Below are 23,065 nucleotides of genomic sequence, written 5' to 3' on the forward strand. Positions count from 1 at the left end.
ACTATTTATAAAAATTTATAAGACAGTCCATTTAATTCTCTTCACCTCATTATCAAATTTTCTCTATGTATTCGATAAAAGATAAAATGAATACTATTAGAACTAATTGGTTCAGCAGTTAGCATGTGATTCCATTTTTAACTACCAGTAGATAGAAAATGTTTAACACTTTATAAGATGAGAAATGAGGATTAACTGTAATTACAATACATACTTCATGATATCCTTTGATCAAATACATTGTAACTATCTTAAATAATGCACTGAAATTCTATGAGAAAGCACATAAAATGTTTCCATGGGTTTTATCCACTGCAAATTGAAAAAAAAAAATGATCGATTGTCCTTGAAAATATTCCAGTGACAATTAAACATGTTGTCAGAGTTCTTTCCTTGTACAATCACTATCCTAGGGATGAGAATAAATGTAAAGAACTGATTACTTCAGAAGCCAGGGTTTCACGTTCAATATTTCTTATCAGTGTTCTCTTTGCTTTGTTCTCAGAAGACTCTCCCTTATAAGAATTCACTGACAATTTTCGGGGGTTGGTGCTGGCAGGGTGCATGTGTTAGATGAAAACTGTGAGCTCTAACACTCCACACTCAAATATATTCATACAAGATGATTCCCAGTAAGGTCCTAACCTCCACTCACATGGCTATGCTTCACACCTAACAGAAATGTGTATGAGACAGTGAAATTCAGGATTCCTGCGAAAATTTAAATATCTTGATTATTTATTAAAGAAGAACAAGAAATATTTCAAATTGTCCCTTTATTGTATGGCATAGATCTTTTTTTTTTTTTTTTTAACTCCCACAAACAAGGAAGCACTTAATTTTTAGGTACCGAACCTTCTGTAATGCTGCACGTCACAGCCCAAATAGAATGGAAAGGCAATGTTGCTGACAGGAAGACCCAGCCTCCTTCACATCTGAGCACTGGCCTCACCTTACCCAAAACTTCCAGGTATTGCATTACAACAATCTACTTCTGTTTTCCACAAGAAAGTAATAAGAGTAGCCAAGAAACCGACATCTATTATTTTCTGACTTTATTTAGGATTATGTAACTGTTCAAACATACTTGTGTTTGCTGATTTATTGGTTCCTGATTTAATGTCTGACTTCCAGATTATACTGTCCTCCTGACTCTTAAATAGCATTTCTTTGGGGGGGGGGGGCAGTACCTTTATCTTATCATTATACTGAAAGTCTTATCTTCTGCTTTCTGGTTCAGGTTCACTTACCAAATAACATAATTTCTGACTTTTCTAACCTCCTTTATTTGGCATATCCTCTCTAACAAGGTGATAGTTAGCCATATGAATAACTAAGAATTCCAGGTAAAACCAAGAGCTCCACTCTCCACTCTATTGCTGGTCCTAATGCTTTGTAGAAATCCTCCCCAAATAGTGCCTAGTATATTTGATCTCCTGGAATTACATTCTCAGATCTTCTTGAAATTATTTCCAGATTTATATTTTTATACCTAAAAATTCCTAGTTTCTATAAATTTGAAGATTTAATTTAATTCTTTGTTTCTTAACAAATCCTGATAATAGCAATAATCCCCTTCCGTGAAATGACATTTTATCTAAACCCTCCCTTGTCTGTCCTTAAGAGATTTGTCTATGATGCAAATTCCTTAGTATTTTAGCTCATGGAGAATTTCACAAGGTATTTTTTAAAGTCTAAATTATGCTCACCTAAGTTTCCCTTATAGAACAGTTATCTTCACACTACACTGTTACATAATCTTATCCGTTCTTATCAATTATGCTAAGATATGTAATTAACTTGTTAGTTTGAAATCATTTATAAATACTGGTTATATAGATCAACCATAGTTCTACCCCAACAAGTCTTTGCCAAAATCGTAATGTATAGTGAAGTTCTATAGTTAGTGTTACCATAAGTTTAGCCATAAGTGATCTTGAAATATCCAGATGGTTGTCATCTGATTAGTAATATATTTACAATAGCTCATCACAGAGATCTAGAAAAAACTACAAGCTTTAGAAACCAATACTTTGACTTACTGCTCTAAACATCAACATTATAGTATAAATTCTGTAACATGTACCATTATAAAGTTTTAGTAATGCATTATTAATTCTTTTATTTTAATCATTTATTCCAATGGATATATTAGTCAGCCAAAGGGGTGCTGATGCAAAGTACCAGAAATCTGTTGGCTTTTATAAAGGGTATTTATTTGGTGTAAAAGCATAAGTTACAAGGCCTTAAAGAGTCCAACTCAAGGCTGCTTTCTCACCAAAGTCTTTTACCACATTCTGGAGCAAGATGGTGGGCCATCTCTGCCTGGTTTCTCCTTTCTCCTTCCTCTTAAGGCTCTGTGGGCCCAGCTTCTTCTAATCTCAGCTGTCTGTCAGGTCTTGTCTATCAGGTCTTCCTTAGCTGCTCGGCTGCTCTGTTGTCTTCAGCTGCAATCTGTCATGTTCATGGTTCATCTCTCCCTGGGCTTTAGCTGTTTGAGTCTTCTCTTCTCTGGCATTTATGGAGCTCTCTCCCTTTACCATTAGTCTTGAGTGAGTTCCCGTTTATATCAGTCCACTAGGAGGGGGACTTAATCAGAGTCATGCCCTAGCATGGTGGAATCCAATCCCTAATCTTACATAATTTCATCAAAGACATCTCAGCTGAGTCTAATACAATCAAAGGGAATCACACCCAGAAGAATAGATTAGTTTACAAAAATAATCCCTCTTTTGGGGATTCATAAATAATCTCAAACTGCCATATGGATTGAAATATTTTAAACTTTTTATATTTTGGGAAAATTATAAATATTGTATATATGGTAAATTAATAGGAAATTATGAATTGGTTTAAATATGTAAAATGAATTACCTCCAAGTAAATAGACTTATTTTTTCTCAATATTTGAAAAATATCACAAAATAATACATTTAAGTTATTTATTTACTTAGAAGTACATGATTAAAAACATTATTATAAAATAGTTTGGATTTCTAAATAAACAGAAAAAAGTACCATGAGAAAGTATTTGCTGCTGACATTTCTTACAATCATGGAAACCAAAATTATATCTAAACTTAACTAAAATTTCATTAGTTAAATAAATAGAATGTTATTCATAGAATATATAAAACAGAATATAGCAAGTTGCCCAAGAAAGTATGCTTATCTTTTGGGAAAAATAAAATTTAATGACAATTCAATGAAACTATTATTTTCAACCTCTGAAAATGCACAAGAAGGTAGTGTCATGGGGGAAATTTTTCATACTGTTATTCTGTTGTCTAATTTCTGATTTTAGAACTTTTATTCAGTGCCATGTTAAATTTTATATAGCTTAGAGTTATCTTTAACTCCTTCTCAATTCTCATTCTCCCTTCATCGAAGTATCTTTTGCTGTTTAAAATATAAGAACAGAAGCAAATCAACTATTTGGCAACATGAGGATGTCTGACTTCAAGCCTCGTAAAATAGCCAAAAAATAATTCTAAGTATGACGTATTTTGACTCGATGTGTTTGATTGTTTTAGCTCTGTTTTAGTACATTACACAGAAGAGGTGCTTCCAGTTCTCAGTACAATTTTTATTCATTTAAGAAATAATTATTGATGATCAGCTTGAAGCACATTAAACATATTTAATAATTTACAGGTAGCAAATTATCTTAAAATAGCAGAGAAATGTAAAACCAGGAGTCAAAAAGAGTTTGCCATAATACTTCATGTTCTGGAAGTTAAGAAAAATGAACAGTTATTTACAGCTTCTATAGGGATTATATAAAGGTGGTCATGATGGTATGTGATTTTCAGCCTGAAAAGATACTTGGGCCTAGGATGAAAAACCAGGTGAGGAAGCAACCAAGACGACTTTCAATAAGTTCTTGGATAAACAAAGGGAGTTGCATCCTAAAATGGAATACTATTCAGCTATGAAAAGACATCTAAAAAACATGGGTTCTTCTTAATTAGCATATTCTAAATCAAAGAATCCGATCTAAAATTTTATGATACCATTTATATAACATTCTGGAAAAAGCAATACTATAGAGATAGTAAATAGATCAGTGGTTGCAGGGATTTGGGGGGATGAATAGGTGAATCTCTTCTTCTATCCAGAAGAAGGTATTTAACAGTGGCAAAGATATTCTGTACTATTCTGTACTATACTATAGTGGTGGATACATGCATTTGTTCAAACCCATATAACTTTACAGAATAAAGCTTGAACGTTAATATACGTAATTTTAAAAAAAAGTCATTTGAGAGGTTGGGGACTCAAAGATGGAATACAGACTGTTAAAAAAATAATGTGACTGCATTACAAATGTATGGAGCAATTTCACTGAAGACATAAGGGAAATGGGGAAAAGGTTCTGACCTAAACAACTTTGGAAATGAGTAGAGGCTAAAAGACTGTACACAACAAACATATACACACACATGCACACACAGAAAGAAAAGAATGGCCCGTATGGTAATGGATTAGGATTATAGACATCTGTATAGATGCATGCTCAGGTTAATATATTCCCAGATGGATACACATAAAATATTTATAGATCTGTGTGTATACCTGGGTTATTTTCACCTAGTTCTTATATTACTGTATCCACTGAGAGGTCCTAGAAGCAATGGCATCCTGGTAGCAACAAGCACCACTAGCATCCATATCTTAATCTCTAATGGCATTTCCTACAATATAAAGGAACCAGTGATCTTTACAAAAATGGCCGATTCAAGGACTTTTGATAGGAAATACACAAAATAAATCTGAAGCATCTTGCAATGATGTAAAATAAGAAAGTGCTCAAACAAAACACAGTATTGTTGTATGTCAAGACACATTAAGAATATTTTATTTCTAATCTTAATGATGACTCAGTTATGAGAGCATTCCTACTTTACAGATAAGAAAAGCTAGTTATAGAGAGATGAATTAATTTCATCTCTGTATAAGATCCCAGAGCTTCTGAATCAGAAGTCAATACAGCTGTCTTCAAAACCCTCACCATTTTCACGGTGCTATACCACATTCTAAAACAGTAGATATAATTTTTCTGTCACCAAATGTTTAGTTTCTCCTCCTTTCCATATCTCAATTAATAGCATCTTCCCCAACCCAGTTAGTTAGCCTGAAAAATGGCCTGCATCATCCCCTCTTCACTACTTTCAAAACTGTTAAAAAAAAAATACTCTTATGCAGGCTCTCAAATATCTACCTGTTCTTTCTTCTTATTCCTACAGCAAACCACAGCCCTATTTGAGGTCTTTTCTTCCTGAATTATATCAGCAGCCTCCTAATTGCTCTCTCTGCCATTCATTTCCTCCACATACCTGATTAATTCTACGTAGAAATAAGTGAAATCTGTGTATGCGAGTCTCCTGGCGTTTCCTAGTTCTCTCCACAGTGCTCAGGAAAATAATTGAAATCCCATAGCCTGACAGAGAAGGCTATTTATCATTTGGCTCCTGTATGATATTCCAACATTATATTTCACCATATGTTCCCAGGCACCTTTGCTTTAATGATGGGGAACTAAGGTTTTATGTCCCATGAACACTATGGGTTCTCCTATATGTCTAAAGCATCGCTCATTTTTTTTTGTGTTGCCTTGAAATGCTTTTTTCACCCTACTGCCTTGCTTTTATTTTTCTTTAAAAACTCAATTTACCTTTTATTGGATATTTCTTTTCTGCAACCTTATGCCACATTTCGGGACCACCCATGGTTTCATTCACATCCCCTTCTGTACCTCATTTACAGCCCATTCATACCAGAATTTTAACTCCTTTTAAAAATAAGATTTTGTGCCCCATTTTTCTCTTTTGATTATGAATTCCTGAGGACAGGCTCTCTTGATGCATAGTGTCAATTAATGTTTGCTTTTCTTGAATGAACATTGAAGGGGGAAATTTTAGAAGGTGCCCCTTCTAAATGAGGCAAATTTTAAAAAGCAGCACTTTATAGGAAGTTAGTAATTGAAAAAATAAATCAATTATTAAAGACAAGTAATCAGTAGTAAATGTGTTTTCCAAGTAAGTGTATAAAATTTAAATTTGACTGCAGGAGACAAAGGAAATATAAGAGCTAGAGTAACAATGAAAAAGGCTCATCATCAACAAGGAAATGGATAGATAATTTTAGAGAGCATTTCATCTAGTGATGACCGATACAGGACTTAAATAGCTATACTCTTGTAATGCATGTCGTGGGCCATTATTATAATATAAATTGCCTTGGTGACATAAAAACATATTTATATGTTTATACATGTTTCAAAATGATGACCTAATGGTATTTCAATGTTAATACAAACAATGTCTATTCTGCTTCAATCTAGAGTGTGCTAATAATACATTTAAGCTATAATCTTTTAAAAAATCTATAATTAGTGATGTTGCAAAAGAAAAGACAAAGGGATAGGAATATGAGATGAGGAGGTAGAAATAAGAGCAAAAAGATAACGGAAAATAGTGAAGAAAACATGTAAAGGTGTAATTAAAATAAGAATTGCTAAAAGAGATTTCATACTGAATGTAGAATGGAAGGAAAGTATAGGCATTAGGAGTTTGCTGGGCAGATTAATTTTAATATCAAGCCAGAAAGGTTTTCAGGACTTACATGCTACAAAGAAAGGCCCTACCGTTTTCATTGATTAGACCAAGGACAATAGCTTGCCAAGCACAAGAATAAAAGTTTAGAAATAAAAATACCTGAAATGAACAATTTATGCCATGTAGTAGCCTCTCACTAACTTACTGTATGTATAAAAAGGAATAGTGACTGTCCCTCAGTAATCATATTCTCATTCTTCATTCTACATTTTGATGAGGCATACAACCAGCCTTGAGGATAATACACTTCCCAGCCTCCTTTGCAGCCTGACATGATCACATAACTGGGTTTTCTTCAGTGGAAAATGAATTGTGAGCAACTACCAAATCATGCCCTGTCAACATGGTGTCAACATGGTGATTGTGAACCAACTTGACCCCTGAGAATTGGGAAAATACCCCCCAGAGAGTGGCAGGGAATTCAGATGGAAGGAACACGAGTTCTTGGATCCTCTTGTGGTTCAGAGCAGCCTTAACCAACCAGACCTCCCTCCTTCCTCTGCACCATTATGTGGAAGAGAAAATAAAGTTTTTCTTATCTGAACTGTTAATTTGTAGGCATTTTTATTATAGCAACTTAGTTTTTGTACTATAATTAACAAGGCAAATGATAATTCAAATAATAATAATTCACAGGGTAAACGCTTATGTTGGTATAGCTGTATGTTACTAAGATAATTTCCATTATCCATGATTGCCTGCTTAACTGGAGACGTGGAAAGGTTGCCCAAAAGGAAGTTACAGAAAAGCAGAGGGAAAAATAGTCTTTGATTACTGAAAAAAAAAAAAAAGAAAAAGGAAAGAAAACGCATCTAGACCCTAAAATGGGTTAGCTGCAATTGTAGATGTTAGCTTTGAGAGAACTATCACAATCTTGATTTAGAAACACTCCATAATCATTCTGGAAAGCAACTCCTAAACACCATCGTCCTCTGTGTTTTTGTCATGTAGGGGGGAGTCTTGAAGGGTAGCTACTTTCTTCAGGTATGTGATAGCACGCCAGCCGCCACTGCCCTTATTAAAATCCACCATTCCCGAGACTCTGTAAAGCTTTCCTTCTTCTTTCTCTCTCCTGTTTTCTGATCAATTTTTAACAAGTTACTAGGTTATTTACTGCTGGCAACCAACAGATGTCCAACAGTGTCTTAAAAGATTATCTATGAGATGAATTTTATAGGTTTAAAAAGGGTTACTAATTTAGAAACAAAACAAAAAACAAGAAGCAGCAGTTGTTTGAGGTACTGCCTTTTCAAAATAGAAAAATCAATTGCTTTCATAACACTAAAACATAGGTCAAAACACAACTTAATTATTTTCAAATGGAAAAAATCCTGCAAGAGAATATAATTAATTATAAAATATCAACATCTACAGGACTTTGAGATAAGTGGATATTAAATTTATGGTTATTTCTTTATACACCTTAGGTTGTCTGCCAATTTATTTAAGTGAGATATTTAAGGAAACATATTTTTCCTTTTGTGACTCTAAATAATAATTAGATCAGCTTCCTAGGTAAGAATATATTCTTTTCCTGTTTTGTCATCAATTTTTATTTGATTTGATTGAAAAGTATTTATGGCAAAGAAAACCTTTACTCAACAGTGAAACAACCTTGATTTCAGTTTAGGCTAAGTGATCTTTCCTATTGGATAAGTTAGTCATAACATGCAGTGATCAAATCTGTGATAATATTTAATATATGGAAATGTTTTCATTGTTTCTACTAAAATGAAAATGCCTAAGATAAAACTTGTAGGAATAAACATGGTTCCTTACATTGATTGGCCAAAAAGGACTATAGAAATATTAGCCAGGCAAAACAAAAGTTATTTATTGAATACTCAAAGAAAAGGCAGAAGGGGAGATTGGGGAATGTATGTGAAGAGGTAAAAACGGTGCTAGTTTCTTAACAAAAGGGAAGTATTGAAACAATAAAAATGTAAGCTTAGCTTTTATAAATATGTGCATATGCATATGTAAATACAATAAACACAAGTAGATCCCAGGTAGTGCCGACACTGATGTCCACCATGACCCACTTTAAGCACCTGGAGCTGTATTTTTGCCCTGGCTTCGCTTTAGAATCACTTGGAGAGCTCTGAATAACTAGTAACTCTGAGGCCCTACCTTAGATATTGATTCAGTTGTCTTTTAGTTTCCTGGCTGTTAAAACAAATACCATGTAATGGGTTGGCTAAACAATGTACTGGCTCATGGTTGCAGAGTCTAGAAGGCTTGCTTCCTCCCAGGATCTGTACATTCTGGCTGGCCAGCAATCTTTGAGGTTCCTTAGATTTTCCATCACATGTCAATGTACATGGTGGTGTCTTCTTTCCCTCAGAGTTCTGTTAAATTCAGCTTCTGGCTTTTCCCTGTGACTTCTCTCTCTGTCTGACTATCACTCTGCTTATAAAGGACTCCAGTAATCCTGAGATTAAAGCCCAAAATTGATTCAGTTGGACCATACCGTAACTGATGTAATATCGTGAAGAGATCTTATTTACAATGGATCTACACCCACCAGAATGTGGATCCAAGAGCAAGAACGTATCCACATTGAGGTACACAAGCCAATCTATCACACTGGGTGTGGGGTAGACCTCACACACTGATGTACTGTAAAAAGTTCTATGCTGATTCTAATGTGTAGCTAGTTTGAGAAATAGAGTCCAATAATTTTGTAATAATTTCTTATAAATATATGCATGTTTGTGTCTGCCTGTCTGTCTGTGTATGTATTAGTTTGCAGCTGCTATTTCCACTTTTTGGTTTGGTCTAGTAAGATGTTTGAATAAATGCTAATGGTGACTGCTGTCCAAGAATTAGGAATTTCCCCCTTACTTGTGTAGTATTTGTTATGGCATCCTGGTAAACAAAGACAATCACCAAATAAATATATACACTTTGATTTTTGGAAGGTATAAATTGAGAAAAATTTTAAAAACTAATGTATTTTTTCCAAACCAGGACACACATGTCTTCTTTTAATTTGTGTCTGAAAAATGCTTTGTTAATAAAACTGCTCAAGACTTTAGGAGTATATTTAAACACAAAACACACAAGCTGATTATTAATTAGTAATACTTATAATAATTTAAATATGCCTAAATTAATAATCAATAATCAATAACCAGGACTTGTCTGATGATCAATTTTCATAAGCATCTCTATAGACCATAAAAGGGGTGGATATCTAACGTGTAATGATCATTTATTTTTTTAAATGTCCCATAGTTATTTTGTCACAACTAACATTCAGAGCGTTGTTTATCTCTTTACTACACCTCTCTGGAAAGCATGACTTAACCAAGAGTGAAGGGCCTAAGAAAAAGCAGATTTTGCCTTGCCTTCAAGAAATGGAGTAGGCCCCTCTCTGGGAACATAAGACTTGTCCCATGAATAAGTACAAGAGAGCTTTGAAAATGTTCATATATTAGGCCATTGCCAAAATTTCAACTAAAATTAATATGTAATTTCTAAAATACACAATAAAGCAGAAATTTCTAGATGCTGGCACATACAGATTTAAAAAATATTTCCACTGTTCCTTCACATCCCATAAATACAAACATTACACTAGATTCAAATTTTGCCACACTGATTTCAGTTCTACGCTTGTAGAACAATTCCTTTTTCATATGTCTGAACACAGTGAGATATCTTTGCTTTATAACAAAGGGGCCCAGATGGTTTCAGCCACAAAGAAAAAAGTGTTCTGAGATTTATAAGTTCTAGGTCCAATGTCATTGACAACGATGTTCAATTATAATTTTATTAACTCATTTGAAGAACATTAAATAGTAAGCAGGCACAATTTCTTATAGCCTATTTGCAAACAATTCTTATTTCTTATATTTCATTAGTATAAAAGTTTGTTTTTGAGAAAGCCACCCTGGAATCCAGAAGGGCTAACTTAAAAGCAATAATTATTACTTACATAAAAATAGTTAACAAGTAAAACAAAAAAATTAATCATTGTTAAAATGCTTCAGCTTCAAAATGACCAAGGTTCTTCTGAAACAATTATTTACATAACTTTACAATATTTTAGGATGAAACTAACAAAAATCATTCCAACTACAAAACCCAGCAAACTAAAAAGTTTTTTGATACATTGAGTTCCATACAACTGTAGTTTACCTGAAAGGAGTGATACCCAAACTTTGTTTCACCAGATGTAGAGGATGGCATAGACAGATATAGTATGTACCCATGGGCATAGATATGACTATGTGCAATTTTAATTCCATCCATTTCTCACCCACTCAAGGGAACAAATCCAAATGTGCATGAGCGTGAAATACAAGCCATTCTATTTTTTAAAAAGTAACTTATGCATATATTTGAGCTTATAATGAAAAATTAGTTACTTGTAAACATCACAATGCTAATTTTAGTATACTCTGTCATAAGACTGAGACAAAGACTCACTCTCTGACAATGTTATGAGGTATTCTGGTATTATCTTTCTCCCTGAGGTATCCAATAGGAAAAAATTGCAAAAGTTGAAAGATTTTGCAAGACCTAGAATGGGTTCACAAAGAAAACTACTTAGGAGATACATGGTAGCAGTTAAAATCTTAAAAAAAAAAATCCAACTTCCAAAAAAATGCTGAGAGTTAATAAACTTTATATGCACTTCTCTAAGGGAAGCTGGCATCAAGTATATGTCCCTGGACAAAATAGAGAGACTAGGCATGAAAGGGCATTTTTCCTCCAAGTACCATTTCTGATCCATTGATAATACCCAGAAATACTATGCTGAGAAATATTCAGAGGTTTTTTTCATTGGTTCATTGGAAATGAGTACTGGGAACTGAATAGCAATGTCTACTATAAACATAAACATGTGTCTAGGGAAAGATTGTGGCATTTTTGCCAATTCTGGACATGTCTTCTTTACCAGATAAACAAAATTATTAAGCCAGTTTAATATACACACACACATATAAATTTATACATATAAATTTTTCATGTTGAAATTTTTTTTCAACGAGTACATTTTTGATGGACAATCTGGTAAATTTAATGGTCAAGATAATCTCTATAAAAGCCAAAGTAGATACAATCCCAGGTAATGGTGCTCCTGAGGGCTATGGAGACACCTAGGTTCTATGGTCAAGACAGATGGCTCTGGAATCCAGTGCCTTGCCTGTGGGAACTACTTTGGAATTTGTGCTCCTGAGTGTGATGGAGTTGGACTCAAATGTGACCTCTCTACATACCTCTTCTGTCACTTTTATTGAACCTGTGGTTGGTGCTGTGGTTGGTGTATGCTCAGGAGACTTAAATCTCTGCACTGTCCATGTGCCAGCTAGGCCCTGACACTCAGCAGAGTTGCCAAACCTATGCTCAGGTTCATTGGATTTACCTAGGTCAGCTAACAGGGAGGTGAAGATGGTTAGCCACCACACTGGGGAACCTAGAAAGTCTACAAATGAAAGCAAGAGAATCCCATCCATCAGCCATGTGTGATCTAAACCGCCTCTTAATTTAGAGGTGAAGTGGACATCTCTATCCCAGGGTCCTCAGGATGAAGGAATAAAATATGAATTAGAGTGGATTTAATGGTATTCCAATAGAATTATTGTGACTCTAGCAATGGAAAGAAATGTATCATTGATGTGGAGACAGTGGCCGTGAGAGTTGCTGAGTGCAGGGAGAGGGAAGAAGAGGTGTGATGTGGGGGCATTTTTCGGACTTGGAGCTGTCCTGAATGATATTGCAGGGACAGATGCAGGACATTATATATTCTGCCATAACCCACTGAATGGACTGGGAGAGAGTATAAACTACAGTGTAAACTATAATCCATGCTTTGTAGCAGTGCTCCAAAATGTATTCATCAAATGCAGTGAATGTGCCACACTAATGAAAGAGGTTGTTGATGTGGGAGAATGGGGGGTGGGGAGTGGGGTGGGGTTGACGGTATATGTGGGAACCGCTTTTATTTTTTAATCCCTGTGGAGGATCAAAATTAAAAGGATATTTAGTTATAGCCATGCGTTCAGATTTATGGTTATGTAAGTCAGCCTGGGGAAATGAGGTACACTAGTAACTATAATCTTTGAAATTTTGCACAGTTGGAGGAGGAACTGACAAGACTCAATTTTGTCAAATTTTTAGGAAACTTCTCCACTGGTCCATTCACTTAATGGAAACATAGCTGTGAAATAAGATTCTTCTGGCTCTCTAGGTTCAGAAGGTGTTTAATTTGTTGCTTAGGTAGATATTAATAGCATAGTACACAGTTACTGAAATCAGATTACCACAAACCATGAAAGACCTTTAACAAGCTATTTATACTCTCTGTGACTTGAAGTCCTCGTATGTAAAATTGGGCTTCTACAATATCTATCATAATGGAGCTGTTGTGAAGATTAAATAAGTTAATACACACAGAGAGGCTTTAAAAATTCCTGGAAAACAGTAAGAAATGAATGAATGTACACTGTTGCTACTACCACCAGTACTACTAGTACTTGTTAAACAAATATTATTTGCAAAATGTGATATAGTGGAAAATGTTCCAAACTGAGAGTCAGATAATTTATCTTAGTCCTTGGTTACATATAAGTAGCTGAATCCTTTACACAACTCATTTGATACATTTGTCTTATCTACTATATCTATAAATTATTATTGTTATTATATTTATTCTTATTATCTAGGGCTTATTGGTCATATATCATGTGACTAACACTGTATTTAGGCTTTGTATATATGTGTGGATTTTTTTATATATTTTTCTTTCTTTTATTAGAGAAGTTGTGTCTATACAGAACAATCATGCATAAAATACAGGATTCCCATATACCACACCATTTGTTCCAATTGGGTTGTTAAGTCGAAGGTTTCTTTATATATTCTAGATAGTAATCCTTTATCAGATATGTAGTTTCCAAATATTTTCTTCCATTCTGTAGGTTGTCTTTTCACTTTCATGGTAAAATCTTTTAAGGAACTAATTTTTTTTTCCTTTTTTTGCTTGTGCTTTGAGTATAAAGTCTAAGAAACCATTACCTATAACACAAGTTCCAAAGATGCTTCCCTACGTTCCTTCTAGGAGCCTGCCAGTTCTAGCTCTTATATTTAGGTCTTCGATCCATTTCACTTGATTTTTGTATATGGTGGGAGGTAGGGGTCCTCCTTCTTACTTTCTGCAATGGAGATCCAGTTCTCCCAGCCCCATTAGTTGAAGAGAGTATTCTTTCTCAATTGAGTAGTCTTTATAGTCTTTTCCGCCTGGTCAAAATCAGTTGTCCCTAAATGGGGGAAGGCGGGGTGGATTTTTAAGCTCTCAATTTTATGCCATTGGTCTACATGTCTGCCCTTGCCCTGGCACCATGCTGTTGTGATTACTAATTTGTTATATTGTTTTAATTGGATTTGTTATAATTGTTAAGATTGGGAAGTGTGAGTCCTCTAACTACATTGTTCTTTTTCCAAAATGGCTTTAGCTATTCAGGTCCCCTTACCATTCCACATAATTTTTTTTCTTTTATTTTTTAAACAGTTTTCTTGAGAAATATTCACATACCATACAATGTATACAGAATGTACAATCGATGACTTTTAATAGATCAACTTTATTTTTACATATTAATAAAGCACAAATCCATCCAAAGGGTACAACGATGGTATTCGGTATAATCACATATTTGTGCATTCACCACCCCAATCATTCCCAGAGCACTTTAATTATTCTAATAATAATAAACAAAAAACAAAACTCATCACCTTTGACTCTCTCTATGCCTCGCCTGCCATACATAGCTGCAATTCTTTTTCCTTCTTTCTAGTATATTTTTATTTATATTTTGTAAAAATAGTCATATATGCAATATCCCCCAAATTCATGCTTTACATAAGATTTTACTCTCTTATACAGTCCCATGTCACATTTTTTCTGCTTTCCTTCTAGTAATATACATGACCTGAGACTTTCCCTCTCACCACTGTCATACCCATACAATAGCACTGCTAGTTATAAACACCATGATATGCTCTAACCATTTCTATTCATTTCCAAAGATTTACAAACAACGTTTTAAACAATTCTGCACAGATTAACCTTCAGCTTTCTGCTCTCTACCCTCCCTCTATTTTCTGGTGACCTATATTCTAATTATTAACTCCATGAATTTACACAATGTATTCAGTTCATAACAGTGCAATCATACAGTATTTGTCCTTCTAATTACACACCAATATCTGCTATACTTATTTATTGTCTACCATATATTATTCAATATAAGCTATAGGCTTATATTAAATTTTCTTTCCTATGTAAAATATTGGACCTCTGTTAGACTTTCAAATTCATTTCTTATCACTTTAAATTTCCAGTATACTAATTGCATTGAATTGATATTATGCTAGATACTGCTGACTGGTTTACAATAATTAAATATATTGTGAAAGTGTTAGATGAATAAATACACGTTTTAACAATGAACAACCATCTAAGTGTATCTAGATCACATTCTCCCAGATCTGTTAAGAAAACAGTCCCAGTACATGGTACATTAATAAACCAAACCAAACTGAACAAAACATCAAATCCTCAATGTAGATTTCTAATGATCAATAACCTAAAGTTAGATAATTAATCATTTCTTCCTAAAGTGCTCTTTCAAGCTGACTTTATAAATTTCTACAATTTTGAAATCTAAAGTCCTTTGTTATATTTAGCCCTCTCTATATACTATATTGACATATACAATGGGTCTGCAAATAATTTGTTGCATTTTTAAATTAATGTAAGTTATATGCACAAATTAGAAGCAAAAAACTATTTAAAGCAATATTTACATATATAGATTATAAATAAATAATGGTTAGTTAAGATGCTATAATATATTGAATTGGAGAAAATCAACATTTTAGTACATTTTATCTCTTAGAGGAAAACCATCTTACTTCAAAGCTTGTGTAAAAGGAAAGAAAACGTATGTTTTATAGTCACAGTGTAGTCTATTATCACCTCTTAAATTTTGCTCTTGTTCTAAGAGATAGGAGAATAAGGAGTCGTGACGGTACCAGGTACAGCAAGCACCCATTTCATTCATCTACAACTTGAGTGTCTTGAGTTAGCAACATTTTAAAGGATGAATAAGACTATTTGCAAACTGGAAAAATTTATGTCCAAAAAAGAAAAACTAAAAATATCTATAAATTGAAATTATTAAATATGTATCTAAAAAACAGAGTCACAAAACAATTTATCCATGCCAACTCAACTCAAATATAAATTATTTTTAATGTGGGCCTTCAGTATATTTTGATAAATTTACAATCGTATGAAAAGGAGGCACCAATATTAAGAGTTTTTATAAAAGGTTTGCTATTGCATTGACCACATGCACCATTGAGATACATAGGCCTCTGTGACTGTGTAAACTGTTTAAATTTTTTTTTCCAACATGAAATGACAAGTAACTGGATAGCAAGGAGACCCCGAACAGAGCTTATGGGTAGACGTTATCTTTGGAGCTGCAGCACCTTGTGAGGGTTTGCCTGAAACATTAATTTCCTTCACTGGGTTTTGCTGTGAGGTAAAGCCAGGCTACCCATGGTCAACACTCTTGGAATCCTGCCTTGAGAGATGGTTCTTAGTAATCAGTACAATCCAAGCACCCCAACTTATACCTCTCACTTCAAAATCATTTCTGTTTATTATTCATTAGGAGTACAACCAATGAAATGATTTAAGAACCAGTACTCTAAGGAAGCTGCTTCTCCCCACAAAACACATATACAAAAAGTAAAAACAGGATACTTCATGACATTATTATTGATGTACTACATAAATAATATATTGGAATATTGGAAAAGATGAGGAAAATTATTATTTTAAGATGACATACAATTTATGCTTAAATATAGAGAAATGCATATATGGAAGTACCTTCTTTTCCAACAGAGAATTAAAGCAACTCTTTTAGCCCACAAAAATGCAAAATTTTAGAAAGTTGATTAAATAATCCAAAATCTATTTGTAGTGTTTAATATAATAATTGATATACAAATTACTTATTTAAAACCACACATGTAAATATGTACTTATATGTGAACATGCTAGGGTATGAAAATCTTGCTTATTCTGTCAAATTAATCAAATAACTTTATTTATATTTTGTCTACATCATTAGAATTACTGAGGTTTCCTAGAGTGTACCATCTTTACTTCCATCTAAAGTCTTTGAACTGTTGTGATATTAGAATACATGTATGATACTGTCTTTGGAAATATGATCCAAAATCTCTATTTTCACTAATAATATTTTGTTAAGTTTACAATATCTGTATTTATTAATATTATTCTGAATGATACCATAATTTCTTAAGCAGAGCAGATTATTATTTACATATATTAATCAGACTCCAGATCCCTTTTGCCCCATTCTTACATGTAGGACAACATGTAAGAATTGCAATCTACCATAGGTGAATTACCCTAAAAAAATTAATTTGTTTCTGTAAGAGAGATATACCTACCCACCCCCTCCCTTCTTTTCAGATTTTGCTCATGAGGAAGAGTCTTACTCACAATTTGGGATTTAAACAAAAATCTCTAGGAGGAACATAAAGCTAAAGTTAGCCTCTCCAGATTTATAACCCCTGGGATGTCTCTTTTGTCCCTGGCTTTATCCTCCCTTGAAATGTAAACACATACTCTAGGGAGGTAAATATCTCCAGATTGTCTCTCACTACCTAATTAGTTATAAATTGACTTCCAAGGCTTATTCTTTTACCCATGTCTCAAGTTTCAGTAACTTTTGCTTGGAAAACTGTAACCGTCAAAAGATAAAATACTTTGCTATAACCCAGCTATTAGTTCAATTTTATTTTAAAATTTATGTAGTAATTTTAATTCTTATTTGCTTGCCTTTTAAACTACTCTTTGAAAACCATGTTTAAAATGACAACCAAAACTTACAACTATGAGGGTATACCCATAGGAAAAATTACTAAATATCTGTCAAGAACTTTGTATTTAACTAATTCAGATACATTGACTTACAAGCATTCGAAAACCACAGTACATAATAATGTTAGATAACATATTACAAATACCTATGTAGAAATTATAATGAGAAAATGTCACATTTCCACTAATACAAAATATACATTTGAATGAATAAAACATATAATTTATTTCATTTATTAGAAGAAAACCTCAAACTCTACCAGGAGAAATAATTGACACTTAATAGTAGAAAAATACACTCTTTTGCTGAATGAGCTGATTTGTATTGCATATGAAACTCCACATATTATAACATTACAGTTAAATAATTCCCAATATTATGCTTGAGAAAATTACCTAACTTGCTTCAATAAATTATTAAAATTAAAATGATTATATCATAGAATCTGTGGAAATTAAATACTTCTTTAGTGGCATGCTCCTTTGATTATCATTGATTAACTGGATTATTTCATACAAATCTGTAGAGATGATACTTAAATTGTAGAAAATGTTTTCCTGTCAGTGATAATACATATGATTCTTGGCCATACAAGTGCAAATAATGTTTATTTCATAAAGATGCAATTAATATCCTGCTTTTAGAAATGTTGATACTGGGTAGTATATTTTAAGGTATTATTGGATATAAACTAGTTTAATATTTATTAGCAAATCATTTCAGCATTCCTGATTGTGTGTGTGTGTGTGTTTCTTTTTGAGCTTTTCATTCGAACTGAGTTTAATGCCTAGCTTGTTCTGTCTTTAACTATGAGTTAAGTAAAATATTTGAAGTGTGTATAATATACATTTACATGAGAGTAAAGATTTTACTTGCTTGTAAATTAAAATTAAGCAGTTGGAATGCCCTACCTAAATGCCCATCAAAGAGGCCACGGGCTGCTTAAACTAGACTATGTCTTTTCTTAATTCCGAAAATGAATCTCAGGTGACACTAGAACATTAATTTTGGTAATTCTCCTTTCTCTGGTTTTCCATCTCTAACATGCATGTACACACCTCTACTAGTTGTGCTATTGTTTCTGGTTAGTGAACAGATGGTAAGTCATTTCCCATTGATGGCAGTAATGACTGGGAAACTCGACTTATGATTTGATCAATTGGTGATCTCTGCAGATGGGTAAGAGAGCTATCTTTCTTGGGTGAAAGAAACCAGCTAATCTGACTTTTTTTTGTTTGCTTTGTTTGTCTATAAGACCATTTCCATTGCTATAAGATCCCTTGTGTTGCTCTTTTATATTCACACCCAATTCCTATTACCACCAACCCTTCCTTAATATACATTTCTATACTTTGATAGTTTCAAGAATGCCATATAAGTGGAATCATGGAGCATGTAATCTTTAGCGATTGGCTTTTTCACTCAATATATTTTTCTGGTGATTCATCCAAATTGCTGCATGTATCAATATTTTGATCCTTTTCATTATCAAACTCATAGTATGGATGTGCCACATGGTGTGATAGATTGAATTTTCCCACTTTATTCTTCCATTTGAAAAATGTTTTAACTATTCTAGTTCCTTCACATTTCAATATAAATTTTAAAGTATATATTATATGTGCATATGATTATTCTAAATAAATAATAACTTGCTGGGATTCTGGTAAGAATTGAAATAAAACTATATTAGTTTGGGGAGTAAGAGTTTTTCAATACATTAGCAAATATGTTTTGTGATTTATTTAAATCTTCTTTTATTAGCATTTTGTGGTTTTCAGCATAAAGTACTGTGCGTGGTTGGTTCGAGTTACACCTAAGTATTTCTTTATTTCTTTCCTTTTATTTAGCAACCGTAAATAGTAATATATTTTAAATTCTGCCATCTGTGTTTGTTTATTGCTAGTATATTGAAATACAACTGCTTTTGTATGTTGATTATCTGTCCTGTGAACTTGGTGAACTCACTTGACTAACCATTTAAAAGACACATTATTTATTGTTTAAGTGCACAGTTTCTTCCCAAGCAATATTCAGATGTTTCAATTAAAGTAAATGAGAGCATGTCAATAATATGACAGAATTTATGGAGGTTCAAGTATAAGGTGAAACTTACTTGATAATATTTATTAGAAGAGGATACCTTACTTTGTATTTTGATACATACAAAAAACTTTTAAGTGCTAATATCAAATGTGTAAGGAGGTTTTTTTGTAGATTTCTTGTGGTTTTTCTATATGGGCAATCATGTCATAAGCAAAAAGAAACAGTTTTATTTCTTATGCCTTTCATTTCCTTTTCTGTGCTTACTGAACCAACTAGAATTTCTAACACTGAATTTCTAGCACTCTGTTGAATGAGTGTAAGAATGAAAATTCTTGTATTTCTTACAGCGTCAGTGTAGGTTGTTTGTGCATGCCTATGAATTTGTCCATTTCATCTAGGTTGTCTATTTTGTTGGCATACAGTTTCTCATAATATCCTCTTATGATCCTTTTTATTTCTGTGGAATCAGTTGTAACTTCTCCCCTTTCATTTCTGATTGTATTTATTTGCATCTTCTCTTTTTTTCTTTGTTAGTCTAGCCCAGGGTTTGTCAATTTTACCGATCTTCTCAAAGAATGAGATTTTGGTTGTGCTGATTTTCTCTACTGTTTTTTTGTTCTCAATTTCATTCATTTCTGCTCTAATCTTTACTATTTCTTTTCTTCTGCTTGCTTTGGGGTTGATTTGCTCTTTTTTTTTTTTCAGTTTCTCTAGTTCTGTTAAGTTTTTTAGTTTAACTCTTTCTTCTTTTTAAATATAGGCTTTTAGTGCTATAAATTTCCCTCTCAAAACTGCCTTTGCCATGTCCCATAATTTTTGATAATTTATGTTCTTGTTTTCATTTGTCTCAATGTATTTACTGATTTCACTTGCAATTTCTTCTTTGACCCACTGATTGTTTAGGAACATGTTGTTCAGCCTCCACACATTTGCAAATTTACTTTTTTCCTTTCTGTTATTGATTTCCAGTTTCATTCCATTATGATCTGAGAAGGTGCTTTGTGTAATTTCAGTGTTTTTATATTTATTTAAAGCTGCCCTGTGACCTAATATGTGGTCTATTCAGGAGAAAGATCCATGGGCACTTGAGAAGAATGTATAACCGACTGAATTTGGTTGCAACATTCTGTATAAGTCAGGTGTAACACATTTATCACATTGTTCAAATTCTCTGTTTCCTTGTTGATCTTTTGTGTAGTTGTTCTATCTAATGATATGAGTGGTGTGTTGAAGTCTCCAGTGATTATTGTTGAGATGTCTATTTCTCCCTTAAGTTTTGATTATAAGGTATGTGAATATATCTCCATAAAAATGCTTAATGAATAAATAAATTGTGCCAGAATAGCCAGAAATAGCAGCTATGTACAATAGGGAAAACACAGAAATTGAGAGGTGAAGAAATTACTTCTCTTTTGTCTGGTTTTTTATTATTATGATTATGGAAATAATGAAAAGGTTCTAATGATGATTGAAGTGATGAATGCACAACTATGTGATTATACAGATACCATAGATTGTACACTTTGGATGAATTTTATGCATTATTAATATGTGTCAATAACACTGATTTGTTTTAAAAAAAAGAATGAAAATTCTTGCCTTGTTCTTAATTATACAGGGAAAGTCTTCAGTTTCTCACCATTAACTATAATGTTAGGTGTTTTTTTAAACAGATGCTCTTTATCAAGTTGAGGACGAGTCCTACTATTCCTATATCATTGATAGTATTTATGAAGATTGAGTACCGAATTTGTCAAATGCCTTTAGTGTGTCAATTGGTATGTTCACATAATTTTTTCCCTAGCATGTTATTATGTTGCTGTGCATTGATTTTTAAAAATTTTTTATTGAAGTATATCATTCCTATATGAACACACTTTAAGTGCATAGTAAAATTTGCGAACTTATAAAATAAACATGAGTAACATATTACAGGGTCCCATATATCATCCCTCCACCAACACTTAGCATTGTTGTGAAACAACAATATTACTATAAATAGTAATATTTTGAACATTATATTTATTTAAATATTATATTTATTTATATTATATTTATTTATATTATATTTATTTGAACATTGTCAAAATATTACTATTTATAGTCCATATCTTACATTTGGCCTATCTTTCCTCCAATGAACTCTATTATTTTTTAAATATATTTTTATTAGAGGTTGTGAACTTACAATCATGCATATGTCTAGAATTCCTTTACAACCCCCTTCACCTACACATACCATACCATGGTGGAATATTTGTTACAGATTATGAGATAATATCTTCATAATACAGATTATGGACTAGCCACGATCCATAGCATATATTTGGCACACTTTTTCCCTCTCACTATTAACATGCTACATCTTTGCCATTGATGCAAGTATATTACAGTATTGCTTTTAACCAGAGTCCATAGGTCATACCAATTTTATTTTTCCCATGCTTTTCCACATTCTTACCACCCTGCAATAGTGACGTACATCTCCTCTAACTCACTGAAGGACACTCTTGCTTCGGTACCATCAACCACAATTCTTATCTACCTCTGGGGTCACTGTGCTATTCTATCTCTAGATTATTCTCTAGCTTTCTGTCAATTGACATTTACATCCCTAGACTACTCTTTTCAGACACTATCCCATTTATAAAACGGCTATCACTCACTATAATGTGTTACTATCTACTCTATCCATTTCCACACTATTAGGGTCATATTAATTAAAATTTTTACATACATTAAGCATCAGTACTTCTTCTCAGCCCTCCTCTTAACTTCTAATAGCCTATACTCTAGATTTTAACTCCATGCATTTATTCTTCATATTTATTTCGTATTAATGAGACCAAGCAATATTTGGACATTTGTGTCTGGCTTACTTCACTTAGCATGCCTTCAAGATCCATCCTTGTTATCATGTGTGTCCCAATTTCACTTCTACAGCATAGTATTCTATTGTATGTATATACCACATTTTGCATATCCATTCATTGGTTGGTGGACACTTGGTTTGTTTCCATCTTTTGCAATTGTGAATAATGCCGCTTTAAACATCGGTGTTTAGCATTGATTGTTTATTTTAATATTGAACCATTTGCTTTCCTGATATCAGCCCCTGTTCTTGGTGTATACTTCTTTATATATACTCCTGGATTACATTTCTTTAAGAATTTTTGTGACTATATTCATTATGAATATTGGTCTAAAGTGTATGTTTTGTTTTGTTTTTTAATGTTTGTTCTTTTTTTTTTTTTTTGGTATTAGAGTAACACTAGCATCATATAATGAATTGCACAGCATTCCCTTCTCTTTGAGCTTCCATTTCCTAGAAGAGATTGTATAGAATTGGTGTTAATTCTTTTTTAAGTTTTGGTGGAATTCTCCAGTGAAGCCATCTAATCTAGTTATTTTTGGGGAGGATTTTTAAAATTAATAAGTCACTTTCCTAAATAGTGAAAGAACTGT

Source organism: Dasypus novemcinctus, chromosome 16 (assembly GCF_030445035.2).
Source record: "Dasypus novemcinctus isolate mDasNov1 chromosome 16, mDasNov1.1.hap2, whole genome shotgun sequence".
NCBI classification, from domain to species: domain Eukaryota; kingdom Metazoa; phylum Chordata; class Mammalia; order Cingulata; family Dasypodidae; genus Dasypus; species Dasypus novemcinctus.